A 27,001-nucleotide genomic window follows, 5' to 3' on the forward strand; every position below is an offset into this window, starting at 1 on the left:
CCCTCCATCCAGGGGCCAGACTTTAAGAAGTCACCCGCAGGAGAATCCTGGTCCCAAAGGAGCCTTCTGGGGGACCCGTGCTGAGAGAGGGTGTGGGCATGGCCCGCTGGGGCTCTGCCCGGCCCAGGGCTGGGAGATGCCACCTCCCAGCTCCGGGTCCCTGCAGGAAGCGTTGGCAAGCACAGGGCCAGTCCCCCAAAGGCCCAGGTGCAGGGAGCCCAGGCCAAGCAGCCTGTGGAAGAAGCCACATGCCGTGCCACCCCGGGAACACGACTGCAGGTCGCGGCCCCTCCCGCCTCCTCCCCGACATGGCGCAGGGCTCAGAGACACCTGAGACGCTGCTACCAAAGTCCAAAGGGCATCGGTTGCTCCTCCAAAGCACCCGAGCAGACCGCGTTGTCCAGCCAGCCCCTGGGCCTCCCTGGGGTGCCCAGCACAAAAGTGCAGACAACCACCGGACTCGCAATATCAATTTGAGGATGTTTCTGCCACTCTAAGGACCCGCAGGCCAGCTGGGCCTTCAGGCAGGACAGAGAGCCCCGGAATCCGACGTGGAGAGCTGCGTGGACGTCCCCATCAGGAGGCGGTCCCCACCTCCGAGGCTCTCCCCTTGCGGGGAGCGGCAGCCCCAGGGCCTCAGGGAAGACACCAGGCTGGGCCCCCCGCGGCACAGCGGGGCACGTCCCCGTCCCCGGCAGGGGACTTAGCGATGCCTGCGCCAGACTGCTGCGGCCGCCCTGCTGCCGGGTTCCTGGAGGGCTTCCTGGAAGCAGCGTCCACACCAAGCCCCTGGAAGGCCCAGGCGACGGAGGAGCCGGTCAGGCAGGGGCCGAGGACGGTGACGGGCGGGGAGGAGCGTGTCAGGCAGGGGCAGAGGACGGTGACAGGCCGGGCGGGAAGGAGCCGGTCAGGCAGGGGCCCAGGACAGTGACGGGCCTGGCCGGGGAGGAGCGGAGCGAGTCAGGCAGTGGCCCAGGTGGTGGGCCGGGCGGGGACGAGCCTGTCAGGCAGGGGCAGAGGACGGTGACGGTGACGGTGACGGTGACGGGCCGGGGCGGGAAGGGGCCGGTCAGGCAGGGGCAGGGGCCGAGGACAGTGACGGGCCTGGCGGGGGAGGAGCGCGTCAGGCAGGGGCAGAGGAGACGGGCTGGGTAAGGGGTAGGGTGACAGTTAGGGCACAATTCACAATCGCAAAGATGTGGAAGCGACCCGAGTGCCCATCCATCCAGGAGTGCATTAATAACATGCGGCGCGTGGACACCACGGAGTGCCATTCGGCTGTGAGGAGCAGCGGTGAGAGCGCGCCTCTCGTGTTCTCCTGGCCAGAGCTGGAACCCGTTCCAGTAGGCCAGGTATCCCAAGAACGGACACACGAGCACCACGTGCGCGCGCTCACCGGCAAATTGGTACGAACGGATGGACACCTAAGTGGACAGCGAGGAATCACCTTCATCGGGTGGGTGTCGGGCGGGCGTGGGGAGGGGGTGGGCATACACATGCATTAGGGAGGGGGTGGGTGCGCACCGACTGGGGGATGGGCGCACTTGAAGCTCTGACCCGAGGGGGGAGGCGGGGAAAGAGCAATGCACCCGACCTGAACATTGGTACCCCCACAATACGCTGGGAGAAAATGAGAAATAAATAAGGAGACAGGGGGGAGGGGGGCACGGGCAACACATGTCACCTCAATACTTGTACTCCCATCATCTGCTTGAAAAGAGAGAGAAAAGAAAATGCAATCATAGAGATAAGAGACACTTTCTAAGAAAATGAATCCGAAAAGAAAAGTAAAAGGAGGCCTGTCGAGCAGGTCTGGGTGTGACTCCGGATCCCCCAACCTCCAGTGCCACCACCAGAGATTCCTGCGTGTAGCCCATAGAACCCCAAAAGCAACGGGACGAGTTCTGGTCACATACTCGCTCAAAGTGACATCCTGGAATCCTTCCGGAACTCCCTCCCCTCTCAGACTCTCGAGGTTTCCTCCAGCGTGTCGGTTCCCACAGACCAGACCTTTGGTCTGAGACCTGACAGTCCAGATGGCACGCATGCTGCCCCGTGGCGGCGGTGTCCCCGCTTGGGACAAGAGGAGGCCCCACGGTGCGGGCTGGGGCGGCAGGCACCGCGGCGGGCGCTGAGGGTGGGGGTGATCCGCCGGACGGCCGCCCCGCCGCCGCGCTCCCAGCAAGGGGACAGAGCAACAGGCAAAAAAAAAAAAAAAGCCTAGGGCACCCGGGATTCCCAGGCGGTCTCCCATCCAAGTACTAACCAGGCCCGACGCTGCTTAGCTTCTGAGAGCAGACGAGATGGGGCGCGTTCGGGGTGGTGTGGCCGTAGACCGCGGAGGGCGCCCCTGCCCCGCTCAAGAGGCCAGCCTCACCGCGCTTCCCCGCGATAGCGCTGACCCGCGCCGGGCCTGTGGAGTTCGCCGGCCCGGTCGGGCGGACTCCGGAGGACTGAGGTGAGGGACGTGGCGGGGCGGGGTGGGATGGGGGGCTGTCTACACACACACACACACACACACAGACACGATGCGCCTCCACGGCTGGACCCGCCAAGGTGGAGACCTTCCAGCCCCCCTCCTCTCCTCACCTCGCCTCCTTCACCTACCCGCCCCCACCCCCAGCGCGCGGCCGCTGACTGCGCACGCGCGCTCACCCTTTGACCCCAGCCAGGGGCCGCCCTCCCACACAACCCCTGTCAGCTGCGCCCCCGCCCTGTGGGTGGGCTGCCGCCTATTCCCCAGGGCCAGGGCTGGGACACAGCGCATGGGGGAGGGGAGCGAGTGTAGGGGCGTCTCTCGGGATGTGTCCCATGGCTGGGGTGGGGCGGGGCGGGGTGGTTTGGGGGGCGCTGAAGAAATCAGTCCCCTCCATCTCCTACCTCTGGAAAACCCCCAAGCCCTTGGAGAACTGCCGGCACCGCTCCCGTGGGGGCCGGGACCCTGCTCTGTGTCCTCCTGTGGCCCAGTCCAAGGGGCCTGGGCCTGGCCCGGGGCTGGATTGGACCCCAACCACCCTCGGGTGTGGACTTGCTAAAAGCCGGCGATTAGATATTGGATTCGAGCTTCCTTGAGGTCATTTCACTAATGAAGGCACTGAAAAGAGTTTCCTAATCCATCTGTGAGGGTGGCAACTGAAAGAGAATTTTAAAGCTGACAGAATAGGCGAGGAAAGGCATAGGAGATTTCCACACCCAGTAAGGAAGACTTTCCCGAAATGGAAGAAAGAAACGAGCAAACAGAGACACCGGTAGCCCGCCCGGATCAGAGTCTGCTCCTTAGAGAAAGCACCCTGACCAGGTTCACCCGTGGGTGGGTGGCGAGCCAGTGGCATTCAGAAGCGCGAGGCCCGCAGTCCGTGCAGAAGACACCTGCACTCGGGTGTGTGTGGCGGCAGGATTCCCAAGCAGCTCCAAATGGTAATCCAAAGAGAAGCCAGGGAGTTCCCAAGGCCCCAGGTGTCCTCAGCCCACGACTGGCTGCTGTGGGAATGCGAAGCCCGGCTCCTTGTCTCAGAGGGGGACAACCAGGAGGTGGGACGTACACCCCGGGGTTCCCAGGAGGATCAGGCTGAAGCTGGTACTTGGCCTGAAAATGTCCCCTCGCATGGGCACCCCCTTCCGCTTCCGGCTCCTCTACTCCCGGAGCCCCTCCATCCAGGGGCCAGACTTTAAGAAGTCACCCGCAGGAGAATCCTGGTCCCAAAGGAGCCTTCTGGGGGACCCGTGCTGAGAGAGGTTGTGGGCATGGCCCGCTGGGGTTCTGCCCGGCCCAGGGCTGGGAGATGCCACCTCCCAGCTCCGGGTCCCTGCAGGAAGCGTTGGCAAGCACAGGGCCAGTCCCCCAAAGGCCCAGGTGCAGGGAGCCCAGGCCAAGCAGCCTGTGGAAGAAGCCACATGCCGTGCCACCCCGGGAACACGACTGCAGGTCGCGGCCCCTCCCGCCTCCTCCCCGACATGGCGCAGGGCTCAGAGACACCTGAGACGCTGCTACCAAAGTCCAAAGGGCATCGGTTGCTCCTCCAAAGCACCCGAGCAGACCGCGTTGTCCAGCCAGCCCCTGGGCCTCCCTGGGGTGCCCAGCACAAAAGTGCAGACAACCACCGGACTCGCAATATCAGTTTGAGGATGTTTCTGCCACTCTAAGGACCCGCAGGCCAGCTGGGCCTTCAGGCAGGACAGAGAGCCCCGGAATCCGACGTGGAGAGCTGCGTGGACGTCCCCATCAGGAGGCGGTCCCCACCTCCGAGGCTCTCCCCTTGCGGGGAGCGGCAGCCCCAGGGCCTCAGGGAAGACACCAGGCTGGGCCCCCCGCGGCACAGCGGGGCACGTCCCCGTCCCCGGCAGGGGACTTAGCGATGCCTGCGCCAGACTGCTGCGGCCGCCCTGCTGCCGGGTTCCTGGAGGGCTTCCTGGAAGCAGCGTCCACACCAAGCCCCTGGAAGGCCCAGGCGACGGAGGAGCCGGTCAGGCAGGGGCCGAGGACGGTGACGGGCGGGGAGGAGCGTGTCAGGCAGGGGCCGAGGACGGTGACAGGCCGGGCGGGAAGGAGCCGGTCAGGCAGGGGCCCAGGACAGTGACGGGCCTGGCCGGGGAGGAGCGGAGCGAGTCAGGCAGTGGCCCAGGTGGTGGGCCGGGCGGGGACGAGCCTGTCAGGCAGGGGCAGAGGACGGTGACGGTGACGGTGACGGGCCGGGGCGGGAAGGGGCCGGTCAGGCAGGGGCAGGGGCCGAGGACAGTGACGGGCCTGGCGGGGGAGGAGCGCGTCAGGCAGGGGCAGAGGAGACGGGCTGGGTAAGGGGTAGGGTGACAGTTAGGGCACAATTCACAATCGCAAAGATGTGGAAGCGACCCGAGTGCCCATCCATCCAGGAGTGCATTAATAACATGCGGCGCGTGGACACCACGGAGTGCCATTCGGCTGTGAGGAGCAGCGGTGAGAGCGCGCCTCTCGTGTTCTCCTGGCCAGAGCTGGAACCCGTTCCAGTAGGCCAGGTATCCCAAGAACGGACACACGAGCACCACGTGCGCGCGCTCACCGGCAAATTGGTACGAACGGATGGACACCTAAGTGGACAGCGAGGAATCACCTTCATCGGGTGGGTGTCGGGCGGGCGTGGGGAGGGGGTGGGCATACACATGCATTAGGGAGGGGGTGGGTGCGCACCGACTGGGGGATGGGCGCACTTGAAGCTCTGACCAGAGGGGGGAGGCGGGGAAAGAGCAATGCACCCGACCTGAACATTGGTACCCCCACAATACGCTGGGAGAAAATGAGAAATAAATAAGGAGACAGGGGGGAGGGGGGCACGGGCAACACATGTCACCTCAATACTTGTACTCCCATCATCTGCTTGAAAAGAGAGAGAAAAGAAAATGCAATCATAGAGATAAGAGACACTTTCTAAGAAAATGAATCCGAAAAGAAAAGTAAAAGGAGGCCTGTCGAGCAGGTCTGGGTGTGACTCCGGATCCCCCAACCTCCAGTGCCACCACCAGAGATTCCTGCGTGTAGCCCATAGAACCCCAAAAGCAACGGGACGAGTTCTGGTCACATACTCGCTCAAAGTGACATCCTGGAATCCTTCCGGAACTCCCTCCCCTCTCAGACTCTCGAGGTTTCCTCCAGCGTGTCGGTTCCCACAGACCAGACCTTTGGTCTGAGACCTGACAGTCCAGATGGCACGCATGCTGCCCCGTGGCGGCGGTGTCCCCGCTTGGGACAAGAGGAGGCCCCACGGTGCGGGCTGGGGCGGCAGGCACCGCGGCGGGCGCTGAGGGTGGGGGTGATCCGCCGGACGGCCGCCCCGCCGCCGCGCTCCCAGCAAGGGGACAGAGCAACAGGCAAAAAAAAAAAAAAAGCCTAGGGCACCCGGGATTCCCAGGCGGTCTCCCATCCAAGTACTAACCAGGCCCGACGCTGCTTAGCTTCTGAGAGCAGACGAGATGGGGCGCGTTCGGGGTGGTGTGGCCGTAGACCGCGGAGGGCGCCCCTGCCCCGCTCAAGAGGCCAGCCTCACCGCGCTTCCCCGCGATAGCGCTGACCCGCGCCGGGCCTGTGGAGTTCGCCGGCCCGGTCGGGCGGACTCCGGAGGACTGAGGTGAGGGACGTGGCGGGGCGGGGTGGGATGGGGGGCTGTCTACACACACACACACACACACACAGACACGATGCGCCTCCACGGCTGGACCCGCCAAGGTGGAGACCTTCCAGCCCCCCTCCTCTCCTCACCTCGCCTCCTTCACCTACCCGCCCCCACCCCCAGCGCGCGGCCGCTGACTGCGCACGCGCGCTCACCCTTTGACCCCAGCCAGGGGCCGCCCTCCCACACAACCCCTGTCAGCTGCGCCCCCGCCCTGTGGGTGGGCTGCCGCCTATTCCCCAGGGCCAGGGCTGGGACACAGCGCATGGGGGAGGGGAGCGAGTGTAGGGGCGTCTCTCGGGATGTGTCCCATGGCTGGGGTGGGGCGGGGCGGGGTGGTTTGGGGGGCGCTGAAGAAATCAGTCCCCTCCATCTCCTACCTCTGGAAAACCCCCAAGCCCTTGGAGAACTGCCGGCACCGCTCCCGTGGGGGCCGGGACCCTGCTCTGTGTCCTCCTGTGGCCCAGTCCAAGGGGCCTGGGCCTGGCCCGGGGCTGGATTGGACCCCAACCACCCTCGGGTGTGGACTTGCTAAAAGCCGGCGATTAGATATTGGATTCGAGCTTCCTTGAGGTCATTTCACTAATGAAGGCACTGAAAAGAGTTTCCTAATCCATCTGTGAGGGTGGCAACTGAAAGAGAATTTTAAAGCTGACAGAATAGGCGAGGAAAGGCATAGGAGATTTCCACACCCAGTAAGGAAGACTTTCCCGAAATGGAAGAAAGAAACGAGCAAACAGAGACACCGGTAGCCCGCCCGGATCAGAGTCTGCTCCTTAGAGAAAGCACCCTGACCAGGTTCACCCGTGGGTGGGTGGCGAGCCAGTGGCATTCAGAAGCGCGAGGCCCGCAGTCCGTGCAGAAGACACCTGCACTCGGGTGTGTGTGGCGGCAGGATTCCCAAGCAGCTCCAAATGGTAATCCAAAGAGAAGCCAGGGAGTTCCCAAGGCCCCAGGTGTCCTCAGCCCACGACTGGCTGCTGTGGGAATGCGAAGCCCGGCTCCTTGTCTCAGAGGGGGACAACCAGGAGGTGGGACGTACACCCCGGGGTTCCCAGGAGGATCAGGCTGAAGCTGGTACTTGGCCTGAAAATGTCCCCTCGCATGGGCACCCCCTTCCGCTTCCGGCTCCTCTACTCCCGGAGCCCCTCCATCCAGGGGCCAGACTTTAAGAAGTCACCCGCAGGAGAATCCTGGTCCCAAAGGAGCCTTCTGGGGGACCCGTGCTGAGAGAGGTTGTGGGCATGGCCCGCTGGGGTTCTGCCCGGCCCAGGGCTGGGAGATGCCACCTCCCAGCTCCGGGTCCCTGCAGGAAGCGTTGGCAAGCACAGGGCCAGTCCCCCAAAGGCCCAGGTGCAGGGAGCCCAGGCCAAGCAGCCTGTGGAAGAAGCCACATGCCGTGCCACCCCGGGAACACGACTGCAGGTCGCGGCCCCTCCCGCCTCCTCCCCGACATGGCGCAGGGCTCAGAGACACCTGAGACGCTGCTACCAAAGTCCAAAGGGCATCGGTTGCTCCTCCAAAGCACCCGAGCAGACCGCGTTGTCCAGCCAGCCCCTGGGCCTCCCTGGGGTGCCCAGCACAAAAGTGCAGACAACCACCGGACTCGCAATATCAGTTTGAGGATGTTTCTGCCACTCTAAGGACCCGCAGGCCAGCTGGGCCTTCAGGCAGGACAGAGAGCCCCGGAATCCGACGTGGAGAGCTGCGTGGACGTCCCCATCAGGAGGCGGTCCCCACCTCCGAGGCTCTCCCCTTGCGGGGAGCGGCAGCCCCAGGGCCTCAGGGAAGACACCAGGCTGGGCCCCCCGCGGCACAGCGGGGCACGTCCCCGTCCCCGGCAGGGGACTTAGCGATGCCTGCGCCAGACTGCTGCGGCCGCCCTGCTGCCGGGTTCCTGGAGGGCTTCCTGGAAGCAGTGTCCACACCAAGCCCCTGGAAGGCCCAGGCGACGGAGGAGCCGGTCAGGCAGGGGCCGAGGACGGTGACGGGCGGGGAGGAGCGTGTCAGGCAGGGGCCGAGGACGGTGACAGGCCGGGCGGGAAGGAGCCGGTCAGGCAGGGGCCCAGGACAGTGACGGGCCTGGCCGGGGAGGAGCGGAGCGAGTCAGGCAGTGGCCCAGGTGGTGGGCCGGGCGGGGACGAGCCTGTCAGGCAGGGGCAGAGGACGGTGACGGTGACGGGGCGGGAAGGGGCCGGTCAGGCAGGGGCAGGGGCCAAGGACAGTGACGGGCCTGGCGGGGGAGGAGCGCGTCAGGCAGGGGCAGAGGAGACGGGCTGGGTAAGGGGTAGGGTGACAGTTAGGGCACAATTCACAATCGCAAAGATGTGGAAGCGACCCGAGTGCCCATCCATCCAGGAGTGCATTAATAACATGCGGCGCATGGACACCACGGAGTGCCATTCGGCTATGAGGAGCAGCGGTGAGAGGGCGCCTCTCGTGTTCTCCTGGCCAGAGCTGGAACCCGTTCCAGTAGGCCAGGTATCCCAAGAACGGACACACGAGCACCACGTGCGCGCGCTCACCGGCAAATTGGTACGAACGGATGGACACCTAAGTGGACAGCGAGGAATCACCTTCATCGGGTGGGTGTCGGGCGGGCGTGGGGAGGGGGTGGGCATACACATGCATTAGGGAGGGGGTGGGTGCGCACCGACTGGGGGATGGGCGCACTTGAAGCTCTGACCCGAGGGGGGAGGCGGGGAAAGAGCAATGCACCCGACCTGAACATTGGTACCCCCACAATACGCTGGGAGAAAATGAGAAATAAATAAGGAGACAGGGGGGAGGGGGGCACGGGCAACACATGTCACCTCAATACTTGTACTCCCATCATCTGCTTGAAAAGAGAGAGAAAAGTAAATGCAATCATAGAGATAAGAGACACTTTCTAAGAAAATGAATCCGAAAAGAAAAGTAAAAGGAGGCCTGTCGAGCAGGTCTGGGTGTGACTCCGGTTCCCCCAACCTCCAGTGCCACCACCAGAGATTCCTGCGTGTAGCCCATAGAACCCCAAAAGCAACGGGACGAGTTCTGGTCACATACTCGCTCAAAGTGACATCCTGGAATCCTTCCGGAACTCCCTCCCCTCTCAGACTCTCGAGGTTTCCTCCAGCGTGTCGGTTCCCACAGACCAGACCTTTGGTCTGAGACCTGACAGTCCAGATGGCACGCATGCTGCCCCGTGGCGGCGGTGTCCCGGCTTGGGACAAGAGGAGGCCCCACGGTGCGGGCTGGGGCGGCAGGCACCGCGGCGGGCGCTGAGGGTGGGGGTGATCCGCCGGACGGCCGCCCCGCCGCCGCGCTCCCAGCAAGGGGACAGAGCAACAGGCAAAAAAAAAAAAAAAAAAAGCCTAGGGCACCCGGGATTCCCAGGCGGTCTCCCATCCAAGTACTAACCAGGCCCGACGCTGCTTAGCTTCTGAGAGCAGACGAGATGGGGCGCGTTCGGGGTGGTGTGGCCGTAGACCGCGGAGGGCGCCCCTGCCCCGCTCAAGAGGCCAGCCTCACCGCGCTTCCCCGCGATAGCGCTGACCCGTGCCGGGCCTGTGGAGTTCGCCGGCCCGGTCGGGCGGACTCCGGAGGACTGAGGTGAGGGACGTGGCGGGGCGGGGTGGGATGGGGGGCTGTCTACACACACACACACACACACACAGACACGATGCGCCTCCACGGCTGGACCCGCCAAGGTGGAGACCTTCCAGCCCCCCTCCTCTCCTCACCTCGCCTCCTTCACCTACCCGCCCCCACCCCCAGCGCGCGGCCGCTGACTGCGCACGCGCGCTCACCCTTTGACCCCAGCCAGGGGCCGCCCTCCCGCACAACCCCTGTCAGCTGCGCCCCCGCCCTGTGGGTGGGCTGCCGCCTATTCCCCAGGGCCAGGGCTGGGGCACAGCGCATGGGGGAGGGGAGCGAGTGTAGGGGCGTCTCTTGGGATGTGTCCCATGGCTGGGGTGGGGCGGGGCGGGGTGGTTTGGGGGGCGCTGAAGAAATCAGTCCCCTCCATCTCCTACCTCTGGAAAACCCCCAAGCCCTTGGAGAACTGCCGGCACCGCTCCCGTGGGGGCCGGGACCCTGCTCTGTGTCCTCCTGTGGCCCAGTCCAAGGGGCCTGGGCCTGGCCCGGGGCTGGATTGGACCCCAACCACCCTCGGGTGTGGACTTGCTAAAAGCCGGCGATTAGATATTGGATTCGAGCTTCCTTGAGGTCATTTCACTAATGAAGGCACCGAAAAGAGTTTCCTAATCCATCTGTGAGGGTGGCAACTGAAAGAGAATTTTAAAGCTGACAGAATAGGCGAGGAAAGGCATAGGAGATTTCCACACCCAGTAAGGAAGACTTTCCCGAAATGGAAGAAAGAAACGAGCAAACAGAGACACCGGTAGCCCGCCCGGATCAGAGTCTGCTCCTTAGAGAAAGCACCCTGACCAGGTTCACCCGTGGGTGGGTGGCGAGCCAGTGGCATTCAGAAGCGCGAGGCCCCCAGTCTGTGCAGAAGACACCTGCACTCGGGTGTGTGTGGCGGCAGGATTCCCAAGCAGCTCCAAATGGTAATCCAAAGAGAAGCCAGGGAGTTCCCAAGGCCCCAGGTGTCCTCAGCCCACGACTGGCTGCTGGGGGAATGCGAAGCCCGGCTCCTTGTCTCAGAGCGGGACAACCAGGAGGTGGGACGTACACCCCGGGGTTCCCAGGAGGATCAGGCTGAAGCTGGTACTTGGCCTGAAAATGTCCCCTCGCATGGGCACCCCCTTCCGCTTCCGGCTCCTCTACTCCCGGTGCCCCTCCATCCAGGGGCCAGACTTTAAGAAGTCACCCGCAGGAGAATCCTGGTCCCAAAGGAGCCTTCTGGGGGACCCGTGCTGAGAGAGGGTGTGGGCATGGCCCGCTGGGGCTCTGCCCGGCCCAGGGCTGGGAGATGCCACCTCCCAGCTCCGGGTCCCTGCAGGAAGCGTTGGCAAGCACAGGGCCAGTCCCCCAAAGGCCCAGGTGCAGGGAGCCCAGGCCAAGCAGCCTGTGGAAGAAGCCACATGCCGTGCCACCCCGGGAACACGACTGCAGGTCGCGGCCCCTCCCGCCTCCTCCCCGACATGGCGCAGGGCTCAGAGACACCTGAGACGCTGCTACCAAAGTCCAAAGGGCATCGGTTGCTCCTCCAAAGCACCCGAGCAGACCGCGTTGTCCAGCCAGCCCCTGGGCCTCCCTGGGGTGCCCAGCACAAAAGTGCAGACAACCACCGGACTCGCAATATCAGTTTGAGGATGTTTCTGCCACTCTAAGGACCCGCAGGCCAGCTGGGCCTTCAGGCAGGACAGAGAGCCCCGGAATCCGACGTGGAGAGCTGCGTGGACGTCCCCATCAGGAGGCGGTCCCCACCTCCGAGGCTCTCCCCTTGCGGGGAGCGGCAGCCCCAGGGCCTCAGGGAAGACACCAGGCTGGGCCCCCCGCGGCACAGCGGGGCACGTCCCCGTCCCCGGCAGGGGACTTAGCGATGCCTGCGCCAGACTGCTGCGGCCGCCCTGCTGCCGGGTTCCTGGAGGGCTTCCTGGAAGCAGCGTCCACACCAAGCCCCTGGAAGGCCCAGGCGACGGAGGAGCCGGTCAGGCAGGGGCCGAGGACGGTGACGGGCGGGGAGGAGCGTGTCAGGCAGGGGCCGAGGACGGTGACAGGCCGGGCGGGAAGGAGCCGGTCAGGCAGGGGCCCAGGACAGTGACGGGCCTGGCCGGGGAGGAGCGGAGCGAGTCAGGCAGTGGCCCAGGTGGTGGGCCGGGCGGGGACGAGCCTGTCAGGCAGGGGCAGAGGACGGTGACGGTGACGGTGACGGGCCGGGGCGGGAAGGGGCCGGTCAGGCAGGGGCAGGGGCCGAGGACAGTGACGGGCCTGGCGGGGGAGGAGCGCGTCAGGCAGGGGCAGAGGAGACGGGCTGGGTAAGGGGTAGGGTGACAGTTAGGGCACAATTCACAATCGCAAAGATGTGGAAGCGACCCGAGTGCCCATCCATCCAGGAGTGCATTAATAACATGCGGCGCGTGGACACCACGGAGTGCCATTCGGCTGTGAGGAGCAGCGGTGAGAGCGCGCCTCTCGTGTTCTCCTGGCCAGAGCTGGAACCCGTTCCAGTAGGCCAGGTATCCCAAGAACGGACACACGAGCACCACGTGCGCGCGCTCACCGGCAAATTGGTACGAACGGATGGACACCTAAGTGGACAGCGAGGAATCACCTTCATCGGGTGGGTGTCGGGCGGGCGTGGGGAGGGGGTGGGCATACACATGCATTAGGGAGGGGGTGGGTGCGCACCGACTGGGGGATGGGCGCACTTGAAGCTCTGACCAGAGGGGGGAGGCGGGGAAAGAGCAATGCACCCGACCTGAACATTGGTACCCCCACAATACGCTGGGAGAAAATGAGAAATAAATAAGGAGACAGGGGGGAGGGGGGCACGGGCAACACATGTCACCTCAATACTTGTACTCCCATCATCTGCTTGAAAAGAGAGAGAAAAGAAAATGCAATCATAGAGATAAGAGACACTTTCTAAGAAAATGAATCCGAAAAGAAAAGTAAAAGGAGGCCTGTCGAGCAGGTCTGGGTGTGACTCCGGATCCCCCAACCTCCAGTGCCACCACCAGAGATTCCTGCGTGTAGCCCATAGAACCCCAAAAGCAACGGGACGAGTTCTGGTCACATACTCGCTCAAAGTGACATCCTGGAATCCTTCCGGAACTCCCTCCCCTCTCAGACTCTCGAGGTTTCCTCCAGCGTGTCGGTTCCCACAGACCAGACCTTTGGTCTGAGACCTGACAGTCCAGATGGCACGCATGCTGCCCCGTGGCGGCGGTGTCCCCGCTTGGGACAAGAGGAGGCCCCACGGTGCGGGCTGGGGCGGCAGGCACCGCGGCGGGCGCTGAGGGTGGGGGTGATCCGCCGGACGGCCGCCCCGCCGCCGCGCTCCCAGCAAGGGGACAGAGCAACAGGCAAAAAAAAAAAAAAAGCCTAGGGCACCCGGGATTCCCAGGCGGTCTCCCATCCAAGTACTAACCAGGCCCGACGCTGCTTAGCTTCTGAGAGCAGACGAGATGGGGCGCGTTCGGGGTGGTGTGGCCGTAGACCGCGGAGGGCGCCCCTGCCCCGCTCAAGAGGCCAGCCTCACCGCGCTTCCCCGCGATAGCGCTGACCCGCGCCGGGCCTGTGGAGTTCGCCGGCCCGGTCGGGCGGACTCCGGAGGACTGAGGTGAGGGACGTGGCGGGGCGGGGTGGGATGGGGGGCTGTCTACACACACACACACACACACACAGACACGATGCGCCTCCACGGCTGGACCCGCCAAGGTGGAGACCTTCCAGCCCCCCTCCTCTCCTCACCTCGCCTCCTTCACCTACCCGCCCCCACCCCCAGCGCGCGGCCGCTGACTGCGCACGCGCGCTCACCCTTTGACCCCAGCCAGGGGCCGCCCTCCCACACAACCCCTGTCAGCTGCGCCCCCGCCCTGTGGGTGGGCTGCCGCCTATTCCCCAGGGCCAGGGCTGGGACACAGCGCATGGGGGAGGGGAGCGAGTGTAGGGGCGTCTCTCGGGATGTGTCCCATGGCTGGGGTGGGGCGGGGCGGGGTGGTTTGGGGGGCGCTGAAGAAATCAGTCCCCTCCATCTCCTACCTCTGGAAAACCCCCAAGCCCTTGGAGAACTGCCGGCACCGCTCCCGTGGGGGCCGGGACCCTGCTCTGTGTCCTCCTGTGGCCCAGTCCAAGGGGCCTGGGCCTGGCCCGGGGCTGGATTGGACCCCAACCACCCTCGGGTGTGGACTTGCTAAAAGCCGGCGATTAGATATTGGATTCGAGCTTCCTTGAGGTCATTTCACTAATGAAGGCACTGAAAAGAGTTTCCTAATCCATCTGTGAGGGTGGCAACTGAAAGAGAATTTTAAAGCTGACAGAATAGGCGAGGAAAGGCATAGGAGATTTCCACACCCAGTAAGGAAGACTTTCCCGAAATGGAAGAAAGAAACGAGCAAACAGAGACACCGGTAGCCCGCCCGGATCAGAGTCTGCTCCTTAGAGAAAGCACCCTGACCAGGTTCACCCGTGGGTGGGTGGCGAGCCAGTGGCATTCAGAAGCGCGAGGCCCGCAGTCCGTGCAGAAGACACCTGCACTCGGGTGTGTGTGGCGGCAGGATTCCCAAGCAGCTCCAAATGGTAATCCAAAGAGAAGCCAGGGAGTTCCCAAGGCCCCAGGTGTCCTCAGCCCACGACTGGCTGCTGTGGGAATGCGAAGCCCGGCTCCTTGTCTCAGAGGGGGACAACCAGGAGGTGGGACGTACACCCCGGGGTTCCCAGGAGGATCAGGCTGAAGCTGGTACTTGGCCTGAAAATGTCCCCTCGCATGGGCACCCCCTTCCGCTTCCGGCTCCTCTACTCCCGGAGCCCCTCCATCCAGGGGCCAGACTTTAAGAAGTCACCCGCAGGAGAATCCTGGTCCCAAAGGAGCCTTCTGGGGGACCCGTGCTGAGAGAGGTTGTGGGCATGGCCCGCTGGGGTTCTGCCCGGCCCAGGGCTGGGAGATGCCACCTCCCAGCTCCGGGTCCCTGCAGGAAGCGTTGGCAAGCACAGGGCCAGTCCCCCAAAGGCCCAGGTGCAGGGAGCCCAGGCCAAGCAGCCTGTGGAAGAAGCCACATGCCGTGCCACCCCGGGAACACGACTGCAGGTCGCGGCCCCTCCCGCCTCCTCCCCGACATGGCGCAGGGCTCAGAGACACCTGAGACGCTGCTACCAAAGTCCAAAGGGCATCGGTTGCTCCTCCAAAGCACCCGAGCAGACCGCGTTGTCCAGCCAGCCCCTGGGCCTCCCTGGGGTGCCCAGCACAAAAGTGCAGACAACCACCGGACTCGCAATATCAGTTTGAGGATGTTTCTGCCACTCTAAGGACCCGCAGGCCAGCTGGGCCTTCAGGCAGGACAGAGAGCCCCGGAATCCGACGTGGAGAGCTGCGTGGACGTCCCCATCAGGAGGCGGTCCCCACCTCCGAGGCTCTCCCCTTGCGGGGAGCGGCAGCCCCAGGGCCTCAGGGAAGACACCAGGCTGGGCCCCCCGCGGCACAGCGGGGCACGTCCCCGTCCCCGGCAGGGGACTTAGCGATGCCTGCGCCAGACTGCTGCGGCCGCCCTGCTGCCGGGTTCCTGGAGGGCTTCCTGGAAGCAGTGTCCACACCAAGCCCCTGGAAGGCCCAGGCGACGGAGGAGCCGGTCAGGCAGGGGCCGAGGACGGTGACGGGCGGGGAGGAGCGTGTCAGGCAGGGGCCGAGGACGGTGACAGGCCGGGCGGGAAGGAGCCGGTCAGGCAGGGGCCCAGGACAGTGACGGGCCTGGCCGGGGAGGAGCGGAGCGAGTCAGGCAGTGGCCCAGGTGGTGGGCCGGGCGGGGACGAGCCTGTCAGGCAGGGGCAGAGGACGGTGACGGTGACGGGGCGGGAAGGGGCCGGTCAGGCAGGGGCAGGGGCCAAGGACAGTGACGGGCCTGGCGGGGGAGGAGCGCGTCAGGCAGGGGCAGAGGAGACGGGCTGGGTAAGGGGTAGGGTGACAGTTAGGGCACAATTCACAATCGCAAAGATGTGGAAGCGACCCGAGTGCCCATCCATCCAGGAGTGCATTAATAACATGCGGCGCATGGACACCACGGAGTGCCATTCGGCTATGAGGAGCAGCGGTGAGAGGGCGCCTCTCGTGTTCTCCTGGCCAGAGCTGGAACCCGTTCCAGTAGGCCAGGTATCCCAAGAACGGACACACGAGCACCACGTGCGCGCGCTCACCGGCAAATTGGTACGAACGGATGGACACCTAAGTGGACAGCGAGGAATCACCTTCATCGGGTGGGTGTCGGGCGGGCGTGGGGAGGGGGTGGGCATACACATGCATTAGGGAGGGGGTGGGTGCGCACCGACTGGGGGATGGGCGCACTTGAAGCTCTGACCCGAGGGGGGAGGCGGGGAAAGAGCAATGCACCCGACCTGAACATTGGTACCCCCACAATACGCTGGGAGAAAATGAGAAATAAATAAGGAGACAGGGGGGAGGGGGGCACGGGCAACACATGTCACCTCAATACTTGTACTCCCATCATCTGCTTGAAAAGAGAGAGAAAAGTAAATGCAATCATAGAGATAAGAGACACTTTCTAAGAAAATGAATCCGAAAAGAAAAGTAAAAGGAGGCCTGTCGAGCAGGTCTGGGTGTGACTCCGGTTCCCCCAACCTCCAGTGCCACCACCAGAGATTCCTGCGTGTAGCCCATAGAACCCCAAAAGCAACGGGACGAGTTCTGGTCACATACTCGCTCAAAGTGACATCCTGGAATCCTTCCGGAACTCCCTCCCCTCTCAGACTCTCGAGGTTTCCTCCAGCGTGTCGGTTCCCACAGACCAGACCTTTGGTCTGAGACCTGACAGTCCAGATGGCACGCATGCTGCCCCGTGGCGGCGGTGTCCCGGCTTGGGACAAGAGGAGGCCCCACGGTGCGGGCTGGGGCGGCAGGCACCGCGGCGGGCGCTGAGGGTGGGGGTGATCCGCCGGACGGCCGCCCCGCCGCCGCGCTCCCAGCAAGGGGACAGAGCAACAGGCAAAAAAAAAAAAAAAAAAGCCTAGGGCACCCGGGATTCCCAGGCGGTCTCCCATCCAAGTACTAACCAGGCCCGACGCTGCTTAGCTTCTGAGAGCAGACGAGATGGGGCGCGTTCGGGGTGGTGTGGCCGTAGACCGCGGAGGGCGCCCCTGCCCCGCTCAAGAGGCCAGCCTCACCGCGCTTCCCCGCGATAGCGCTGACCCGTGCCGGGCCTGTGGAGTTCGCCGGCCCGGTCGGGCGGACTCCGGAGGACTGAGGTGAGGGACGTGGCGGGGCGGGGTGGGATGGGGGGCTGTCTACACACACACACACACACACACAGACACGATGCGCCTCCACGGCTGGACCCGCCAAGGTGGAGACCTTCCAGCCCCCCTCCTCTCCTCACCTCGCCTCCTTCACCTACCCGCCCCCACCCCCAGCGCGCGGCCGCTGACTGCGCACGCGCGCTCACCCTTTGACCCCAGCCAGGGGCCGCCCTCCCGCACAACCCCTGTCAGCTGCGCCCCCGCCCTGTGGGTGGGCTGCCGCCTATTCCCCAGGGCCAGGGCTGGGGCACAGCGCATGGGGGAGGGGAGCGAGTGTAGGGGCGTCTCTTGGGATGTGTCCCATGGCTGGGGTGGGGCGGGGCGGGGTGGTTTGGGGGGCGCTGAAGAAATCAGTCCCCTCCATCTCCTACCTCTGGAAAACCCCCAAGCCCTTGGAGAACTGCCGGCACCGCTCCCGTGGGGGCCGGGACCCTGCTCTGTGTCCTCCTGTGGCCCAGTCCAAGGGGCCTGGGCCTGGCCCGGGGCTGGATTGGACCCCAACCACCCTCGGGTGTGGACTTGCTAAAAGCCGGCGATTAGATATTGGATTCGAGCTTCCTTGAGGTCATTTCACTAATGAAGGCACCGAAAAGAGTTTCCTAATCCATCTGTGAGGGTGGCAACTGAAAGAGAATTTTAAAGCTGACAGAATAGGCGAGGAAAGGCATAGGAGATTTCCACACCCAGTAAGGAAGACTTTCCCGAAATGGAAGAAAGAAACGAGCAAACAGAGACACCGGTAGCCCGCCCGGATCAGAGTCTGCTCCTTAGAGAAAGCACCCTGACCAGGTTCACCCGTGGGTGGGTGGCGAGCCAGTGGCATTCAGAAGCGCGAGGCCCCCAGTCTGTGCAGAAGACACCTGCACTCGGGTGTGTGTGGCGGCAGGATTCCCAAGCAGCTCCAAATGGTAATCCAAAGAGAAGCCAGGGAGTTCCCAAGGCCCCAGGTGTCCTCAGCCCACGACTGGCTGCTGGGGGAATGCGAAGCCCGGCTCCTTGTCTCAGAGCGGGACAACCAGGAGGTGGGACGTACACCCCGGGGTTCCCAGGAGGATCAGGCTGAAGCTGGTACTTGGCCTGAAAATGTCCCCTCGCATGGGCACCCCCTTCCGCTTCCGGCTCCTCTACTCCCGGTGCCCCTCCATCCAGGGGCCAGACTTTAAGAAGTCACCCGCAGGAGAATCCTGGTCCCAAAGGAGCCTTCTGGGGGACCCGTGCTGAGAGAGGGTGTGGGCATGGCCCGCTGGGGCTCTGCCCGGCCCAGGGCTGGGAGATGCCACCTCCCAGCTCCGGGTCCCTGCAGGAAGCGTTGGCAAGCACAGGGCCAGTCCCCCAAAGGCCCAGGTGCAGGGAGCCCAGGCCAAGCAGCCTGTGGAAGAAGCCACATGCCGTGCCACCCCGGGAACACGACTGCAGGTCGCGGCCCCTCCCGCCTCCTCCCCGACATGGCGCAGGGCTCAGAGACACCTGAGACGCTGCTACCAAAGTCCAAAGGGCATCGGTTGCTCCTCCAAAGCACCCGAGCAGACCGCGTTGTCCAGCCAGCCCCTGGGCCTCCCTGGGGTGCCCAGCACAAAAGTGCAGACAACCACCGGACTCGCAATATCAGTTTGAGGATGTTTCTGCCACTCTAAGGACCCGCAGGCCAGCTGGGCCTTCAGGCAGGACAGAGAGCCCCGGAATCCGACGTGGAGAGCTGCGTGGACGTCCCCATCAGGAGGCGGTCCCCACCTCCGAGGCTCTCCCCTTGCGGGGAGCGGCAGCCCCAGGGCCTCAGGGAAGACACCAGGCTGGGCCCCCCGCGGCACAGCGGGGCACGTCCCCGTCCCCGGCAGGGGACTTAGCGATGCCTGCGCCAGACTGCTGCGGCCGCCCTGCTGCCGGGTTCCTGGAGGGCTTCCTGGAAGCAGCGTCCACACCAAGCCCCTGGAAGGCCCAGGCGACGGAGGAGCCGGTCAGGCAGGGGCCGAGGACGGTGACGGGCGGGGAGGAGCGTGTCAGGCAGGGGCAGAGGACGGTGACAGGCCGGGCGGGAAGGAGCCGGTCAGGCAGGGGCCCAGGACAGTGACGGGCCTGGCCGGGGAGGAGCGGAGCGAGTCAGGCAGTGGCCCAGGTGGTGGGCCGGGTGGGGACGAGCCTGTCAGGCAGGGGCAGAGGACGGTGACGGTGACGGTGACGGTGACGGGCCGGGGCGGGAAGGGGCCGGTCAGGCAGGGGCAGGGGCCGAGGACAGTGACGGGCCTGGCGGGGGAGGAGCGCGTCAGGCAGGGGCAGAGGAGACGGGCTGGGTAAGGGGTAGGGTGACAGTTAGGGCACAATTCACAATCGCAAAGATGTGGAAGCGACCCGAGTGCCCATCCATCCAGGAGTGCATTAATAACATGCGGCGCGTGGACACCACGGAGTGCCATTCGGCTGTGAGGAGCAGCGGTGAGAGCGCGCCTCTCGTGTTCTCCTGGCCAGAGCTGGAACCCGTTCCAGTAGGCCAGGTATCCCAAGAACGGACACACGAGCACCACGTGCGCGCGCTCACCGGCAAATTGGTACGAACGGATGGACACCTAAGTGGACAGCGAGGAATCACCTTCATCGGGTGGGTGTCGGGCGGGCGTGGGGAGGGGGTGGGCATACACATGCATTAGGGAGGGGGTGGGTGCGCACCGACTGGGGGATGGGCGCACTTGAAGCTCTGACCAGAGGGGGGAGGCGGGGAAAGAGCAATGCACCCGACCTGAACATTGGTACCCCCACAATACGCTGGGAGAAAATGAGAAATAAATAAGGAGACAGGGGGGAGGGGGGCACGGGCAACACATGTCACCTCAATACTTGTACTCCCATCATCTGCTTGAAAAGAGAGAGAAAAGAAAATGCAATCATAGAGATAAGAGACACTTTCTAAGAAAATGAATCCGAAAAGAAAAGTAAAAGGAGGCCTGTCGAGCAGGTCTGGGTGTGACTCCGGATCCCCCAACCTCCAGTGCCACCACCAGAGATTCCTGCGTGTAGCCCATAGAACCCCAAAAGCAACGGGACGAGTTCTGGTCACATACTCGCTCAAAGTGACATCCTGGAATCCTTCCGGAACTCCCTCCCCTCTCAGACTCTCGAGGTTTCCTCCAGCGTGTCGGTTCCCACAGACCAGACCTTTGGTCTGAGACCTGACAGTCCAGATGGCACGCATGCTGCCCCGTGGCGGCGGTGTCCCCGCTTGGGACAAGAGGAGGCCCCACGGTGCGGGCTGGGGCGGCAGGCACCGCGGCGGGCGCTGAGGGTGGGGGTGATCCGCCGGACGGCCGCCCCGCCGCCTCGCTCCCAGCAAGGGGACAGAGCAACAGGCAAAAAAAAAAAAAAAGCCTAGGGCACCCGGGATTCCCAGGCGGTCTCCCATCCAAGTACTAACCAGGCCCGACGCTGCTTAGCTTCTGAGAGCAGACGAGATGGGGCGCGTTCGGGGTGGTGTGGCCGTAGACCGCGGAGGGCGCCCCTGCCCCGCTCAAGAGGCCAGCCTCACCGCGCTTCCCCGCGATAGCGCTGACCCGCGCCGGGCCTGTGGAGTTCGCCGGCCCGGTCGGGCGGACTCCGGAGGACTGAGGTGAGGGACGTGGCGGGGCGGGGTGGGATGGGGGGCTGTCTACACACACACACACACACACACAGACACGATGCGCCTCCACGGCTGGACCCGCCAAGGTGGAGACCTTCCAGCCCCCCTCCTCTCCTCACCTCGCCTCCTTCACCTACCCGCCCCCACCCCCAGCGCGCGGCCGCTGACTGCGCACGCGCGCTCACCCTTTGACCCCAGCCAGGGGCCGCCCTCCCGCACAACCCCTGTCAGCTGCGCCCCCGCCCTGTGGGTGGGCTGCCGCCTATTCCCCAGGGCCAGGGCTGGGGCACAGCGCATGGGGGAGGGGAGCGAGTGTAGGGGCGTCTCTCGGGATGTGTCCCATGGCTGGGGTGGGGCGGGGCGGGGTGGTTTGGGGGGCGCTGAAGAAATCAGTCCCCTCCATCTCCTACCTCTGGAAAACCCCCAAGCCCTTGGAGAACTGCCGGCACCGCTCCCGTGGGGGCCGGGACCCTGCTCTGTGTCCTCCTGTGGCCCAGTCCAAGGGGCCTGGGCCTGGCCCGGGGCTGGATTGGACCCCAACCACCCTCGGGTGTGGACTTGCTAAAAGCCGGCGATTAGATATTGGATTCGAGCTTCCTTGAGGTCATTTCACTAATGAAGGCACCGAAAAGAGTTTCCTAATCCATCTGTGAGGGTGGCAACTGAAAGAGAATTTTAAAGCTGACAGAATAGGCGAGGAAAGGCATAGGAGATTTCCACACCCAGTAAGGAAGACTTTCCCGAAATGGAAGAAAGAAACGAGCAAACAGAGACACCGGTAGCCCGCCCGGATCAGAGTCTGCTCCTTAGAGAAAGCACCCTGACCAGGTTCACCCGTGGGTGGGTGGCGAGCCAGTGGCATTCAGAAGCGCGAGGCCCCCAGTCTGTGCAGAAGACACCTGCACTCGGGTGTGTGTGGCGGCAGGATTCCCAAGCAGCTCCAAATGGTAATCCAAAGAGAAGCCAGGGAGTTCCCAAGGCCCCAGGTGTCCTCAGCCCACGACTGGCTGCTGGGGGAATGCGAAGCCCGGCTCCTTGTCTCAGAGCGGGACAACCAGGAGGTGGGACGTACACCCCGGGGTTCCCAGGAGGATCAGGCTGAAGCTGGTACTTGGCCTGAAAATGTCCCCTCGCATGGGCACCCCCTTCCGCTTCCGGCTCCTCTACTCCCGGTGCCCCTCCATCCAGGGGCCAGACTTTAAGAAGTCACCCGCAGGAGAATCCTGGTCCCAAAGGAGCCTTCTGGGGGACCCGTGCTGAGAGAGGGTGTGGGCATGGCCCGCTGGGGCTCTGCCCGGCCCAGGGCTGGGAGATGCCACCTCCCAGCTCCGGGTCCCTGCAGGAAGCGTTGGCAAGCACAGGGCCAGTCCCCCAAAGGCCCAGGTGCAGGGAGCCCAGGCCAAGCAGCCTGTGGAAGAAGCCACATGCCGTGCCACCCCGGGAACACGACTGCAGGTCGCGGCCCCTCCCGCCTCCTCCCCGACATGGCGCAGGGCTCAGAGACACCTGAGACGCTGCTACCAAAGTCCAAAGGGCATCGGTTGCTCCTCCAAAGCACCCGAGCAGACCGCGTTGTCCAGCCAGCCCCTGGGCCTCCCTGGGGTGCCCAGCACAAAAGTGCAGACAACCACCGGACTCGCAATATCAGTTTGAGGATGTTTCTGCCACTCTAAGGACCCGCAGGCCAGCTGGGCCTTCAGGCAGGACAGAGAGCCCCGGAATCCGACGTGGAGAGCTGCGTGGACGTCCCCATCAGGAGGCGGTCCCCACCTCCGAGGCTCTCCCCTTGCGGGGAGCGGCAGCCCCAGGGCCTCAGGGAAGACACCAGGCTGGGCCCCCCGCGGCACAGCGGGGCACGTCCCCGTCCCCGGCAGGGGACTTAGCGATGCCTGCGCCAGACTGCTGCGGCCGCCCTGCTGCCGGGTTCCTGGAGGGCTTCCTGGAAGCAGCGTCCACACCAAGCCCCTGGAAGGCCCAGGCGACGGAGGAGCCGGTCAGGCAGGGGCCGAGGACGGTGACGGGCGGGGAGGAGCGTGTCAGGCAGGGGCAGAGGACGGTGACAGGCCGGGCGGGAAGGAGCCGGTCAGGCAGGGGCCCAGGACAGTGACGGGCCTGGCCGGGGAGGAGCGGAGCGAGTCAGGCAGTGGCCCAGGTGGTGGGCCGGGCGGGGACGAGCCTGTCAGGCAGGGGCAGAGGACGGTGACGGTGACGGTGACGGTGACGGGCCGGGGCGGGAAGGGGCCGGTCAGGCAGGGGCAGGGGCCGAGGACAGTGACGGGCCTGGCGGGGGAGGAGCGCGTCAGGCAGGGGCAGAGGAGACGGGCTGGGTAAGGGGTAGGGTGACAGTTAGGGCACAATTCACAATCGCAAAGATGTGGAAGCGACCCGAGTGCCCATCCATCCAGGAGTGCATTAATAACATGCGGCGCGTGGACACCACGGAGTGCCATTCGGCTGTGAGGAGCAGCGGTGAGAGCGCGCCTCTCGTGTTCTCCTGGCCAGAGCTGGAACCCGTTCCAGTAGGCCAGGTATCCCAAGAACGGACACACGAGCACCACGTGCGCGCGCTCACCGGCAAATTGGTACGAACGGATGGACACCTAAGTGGACAGCGAGGAATCACCTTCATCGGGTGGGTGTCGGGCGGGCGTGGGGAGGGGGTGGGCATACACATGCATTAGGGAGGGGGTGGGTGCGCACCGACTGGGGGATGGGCGCACTTGAAGCTCTGACCCGAGGGGGGAGGCGGGGAAAGAGCAATGCACCCGACCTGAACATTGGTACCCCCACAATACGCTGGGAGAAAATGAGAAATAAATAAGGAGACAGGGGGGAGGGGGGCACGGGCAACACATGTCACCTCAATACTTGTACTCCCATCATCTGCTTGAAAAGAGAGAGAAAAGAAAATGCAATCATAGAGATAAGAGACACTTTCTAAGAAAATGAATCCGAAAAGAAAAGTAAAAGGAGGCCTGTCGAGCAGGTCTGGGTGTGACTCCGGTTCCCCCAACCTCCAGTGCCACCACCAGAGATTCCTGCGTGTAGCCCATAGAACCCCAAAAGCAACGGGACGAGTTCTGGTCACATACTCGCTCAAAGTGACATCCTGGAATCCTTCCGGAACTCCCTCCCCTCTCAGACTCTCGAGGTTTCCTCCAGCGTGTCGGTTCCCACAGACCAGACCTTTGGTCTGAGACCTGACAGTCCAGATGGCACGCATGCTGCCCCGTGGCGGCGGTGTCCCGGCTTGGGACAAGAGGAGGCCCCACGGTGCGGGCTGGGGCGGCAGGCACCGCGGCGGGCGCTGAGGGTGGGGGTGATCCGCCGGACGGCCGCCCCGCCGCCGCGCTCCCAGCAAGGGGACAGAGCAACAGGCAAAAAAAAAAAAAAAAAAGCCTAGGGCACCCGGGATTCCCAGGCGGTCTCCCATCCAAGTACTAACCAGGCCCGACGCTGCTTAGCTTCTGAGAGCAGACGAGATGGGGCGCGTTCGGGGTGGTGTGGCCGTAGACCGCGGAGGGCGCCCCTGCCCCGCTCAAGAGGCCAGCCTCACCGCGCTTCCCCGCGATAGCGCTGACCCGTGCCGGGCCTGTGGAGTTCGCCGGCCCGGTCGGGCGGACTCCGGAGGACTGAGGTGAGGGACGTGGCGGGGCGGGGTGGGATGGGGGGCTGTCTACACACACACACACACACACACAGACACGATGCGCCTCCACGGCTGGACCCGCCAAGGTGGAGACCTTCCAGCCCCCCTCCTCTCCTCACCTCGCCTCCTTCACCTACCCGCCCCCACCCCCAGCGCGCGGCCGCTGACTGCGCACGCGCGCTCACCCTTTGACCCCAGCCAGGGGCCGCCCTCCCGCACAACCCCTGTCAGCTGCGCCCCCGCCCTGTGGGTGGGCTGCCGCCTATTCCCCAGGGCCAGGGCTGGGGCACAGCGCATGGGGGAGGGGAGCGAGTGTAGGGGCGTCTCTTGGGATGTGTCCCATGGCTGGGGTGGGGCGGGGCGGGGTGGTTTGGGGGGCGCTGAAGAAATCAGTCCCCTCCATCTCCTACCTCTGGAAAACCCCCAAGCCCTTGGAGAACTGCCGGCACCGCTCCCGTGGGGGCCGGGACCCTGCTCTGTGTCCTCCTGTGGCCCAGTCCAAGGGGCCTGGGCCTGGCCCGGGGCTGGATTGGACCCCAACCACCCTCGGGTGTGGACTTGCTAAAAGCCGGCGATTAGATATTGGATTCGAGCTTCCTTGAGGTCATTTCACTAATGAAGGCACCGAAAAGAGTTTCCTAATCCATCTGTGAGGGTGGCAACTGAAAGAGAATTTTAAAGCTGACAGAATAGGCGAGGAAAGGCATAGGAGATTTCCACACCCAGTAAGGAAGACTTTCCCGAAATGGAAGAAAGAAACGAGCAAACAGAGACACCGGTAGCCCGCCCGGATCAGAGTCTGCTCCTTAGAGAAAGCACCCTGACCAGGTTCACCCGTGGGTGGGTGGCGAGCCAGTGGCATTCAGAAGCGCGAGGCCCCCAGTCCGTGCAGAAGACACCTGCACTCGGGTGTGTGTGGCGGCAGGATTCCCAAGCAGCTCCAAATGGTAATCCAAAGAGAAGCCAGGGAGTTCCCAAGGCCCCAGGTGTCCTCAGCCCACGACTGGCTGCTGGGGGAATGCGAAGCCCGGCTCCTTGTCTCAGAGCGGGACAACCAGGAGGTGGGACGTACACCCCGGGGTTCCCAGGAGGATCAGGCTGAAGCTGGTACTTGGCCTGAAAATGTCCCCTCGCATGGGCACCCCCTTCCGCTTCCGGCTCCTCTACTCCCGGTGCCCCTCCATCCAGGGGCCAGACTTTAAGAAGTCACCCGCAGGAGAATCCTGGTCCCAAAGGAGCCTTCTGGGGGACCCGTGCTGAGAGAGGGTGTGGGCATGGCCCGCTGGGGCTCTGCCCGGCCCAGGGCTGGGAGATGCCACCTCCCAGCTCCGGGTCCCTGCAGGAAGCGTTGGCAAGCACAGGGCCAGTCCCCCAAAGGCCCAGGTGCAGGGAGCCCAGGCCAAGCAGCCTGTGGAAGAAGCCACATGCCGTGCCACCCCGGGAACACGACTGCAGGTCGCGGCCCCTCCCGCCTCCTCCCCGACATGGCGCAGGGCTCAGAGACACCTGAGACGCTGCTACCAAAGTCCAAAGGGCATCGGTTGCTCCTCCAAAGCACCCGAGCAGACCGCGTTGTCCAGCCAGCCCCTGGGCCTCCCTGGGGTGCCCAGCACAAAAGTGCAGACAACCACCGGACTCGCAATATCAGTTTGAGGATGTTTCTGCCACTCTAAGGACCCGCAGGCCAGCTGGGCCTTCAGGCAGGACAGAGAGCCCCGGAATCCGACGTGGAGAGCTGCGTGGACGTCCCCATCAGGAGGCGGTCCCCACCTCCGAGGCTCTCCCCTTGCGGGGAGCGGCAGCCCCAGGGCCTCAGGGAAGACACCAGGCTGGGCCCCCCGCGGCACAGCGGGGCACGTCCCCGTCCCCGGCAGGGGACTTAGCGATGCCTGCGCCAGACTGCTGCGGCCGCCCTGCTGCCGGGTTCCTGGAGGGCTTCCTGGAAGCAGCGTCCACACCAAGCCCCTGGAAGGCCCAGGCGACGGAGGAGCCGGTCAGGCAGGGGCCGAGGACGGTGACGGGCGGGGAGGAGCGTGTCAGGCAGGGGCAGAGGACGGTGACAGGCCGGGCGGGAAGGAGCCGGTCAGGCAGGGGCCCAGGACAGTGACGGGCCTGGCCGGGGAGGAGCGGAGCGAGTCAGGCAGTGGCCCAGGTGGTGGGCCGGGCGGGGACGAGCCTGTCAGGCAGGGGCAGAGGACGGTGACGGTGACGGTGACGGTGACGGGCCGGGGCGGGAAGGGGCCGGTCAGGCAGGGGCAGGGGCCGAGGACAGTGACGGGCCTGGCGGGGGAGGAGCGCGTCAGGCAGGGGCAGAGGAGACGGGCTGGGTAAGGGGTAGGGTGACAGTTAGGGCACAATTCACAATCGCAAAGATGTGGAAGCGACCCGAGTGCCCATCCATCCAGGAGTGCATTAATAACATGCGGCGCGTGGACACCACGGAGTGCCATTCGGCTGTGAGGAGCAGCGGTGAGAGCGCGCCTCTCGTGTTCTCCTGGCCAGAGCTGGAACCCGTTCCAGTAGGCCAGGTATCCCAAGAACGGACACACGAGCACCACGTGCGCGCGCTCACCGGCAAATTGGTACGAACGGATGGACACCTAAGTGGACAGCGAGGAATCACCTTCATCGGGTGGGTGTCGGGCGGGCGTGGGGAGGGGGTGGGCATACACATGCATTAGGGAGGGGGTG

At 64.6% G+C, this 27,001-nt stretch overlaps 7 pseudogenes; all 7 read right to left on the bottom strand.

Moving 5' to 3' along the window:
• Window positions 1-2,217: 2,217 nt before the first annotated feature.
• On the bottom strand, window positions 2,218-2,336 carry LOC142864530 (uncharacterized; annotated as a pseudogene).
• Window positions 2,337-5,857: 3,521 nt separating this feature from the next.
• LOC142864531 (uncharacterized) lies at window positions 5,858-5,976 on the bottom strand (annotated as a pseudogene).
• Window positions 5,977-9,490: 3,514 nt separating this feature from the next.
• On the bottom strand, window positions 9,491-9,609 carry LOC142864533 (uncharacterized; annotated as a pseudogene).
• A 3,521-nt stretch (window positions 9,610-13,130) lies between these two features.
• LOC142864534 (uncharacterized) lies at window positions 13,131-13,249 on the bottom strand (annotated as a pseudogene).
• Window positions 13,250-16,762: 3,513 nt separating this feature from the next.
• Window positions 16,763-16,881, bottom strand: LOC142864535 (uncharacterized; annotated as a pseudogene).
• A 3,527-nt stretch (window positions 16,882-20,408) lies between these two features.
• Window positions 20,409-20,527, bottom strand: LOC142864536 (uncharacterized; annotated as a pseudogene).
• Window positions 20,528-24,057: 3,530 nt separating this feature from the next.
• On the bottom strand, window positions 24,058-24,176 carry LOC142864537 (uncharacterized; annotated as a pseudogene).
• Between the last annotated feature and the right edge of the window lie 2,825 nt (window positions 24,177-27,001).

Source organism: Microcebus murinus, chromosome 25, assembly GCF_040939455.1.
Source record: "Microcebus murinus isolate Inina chromosome 25, M.murinus_Inina_mat1.0, whole genome shotgun sequence".
Classification (NCBI taxonomy): domain Eukaryota; kingdom Metazoa; phylum Chordata; class Mammalia; order Primates; family Cheirogaleidae; genus Microcebus; species Microcebus murinus.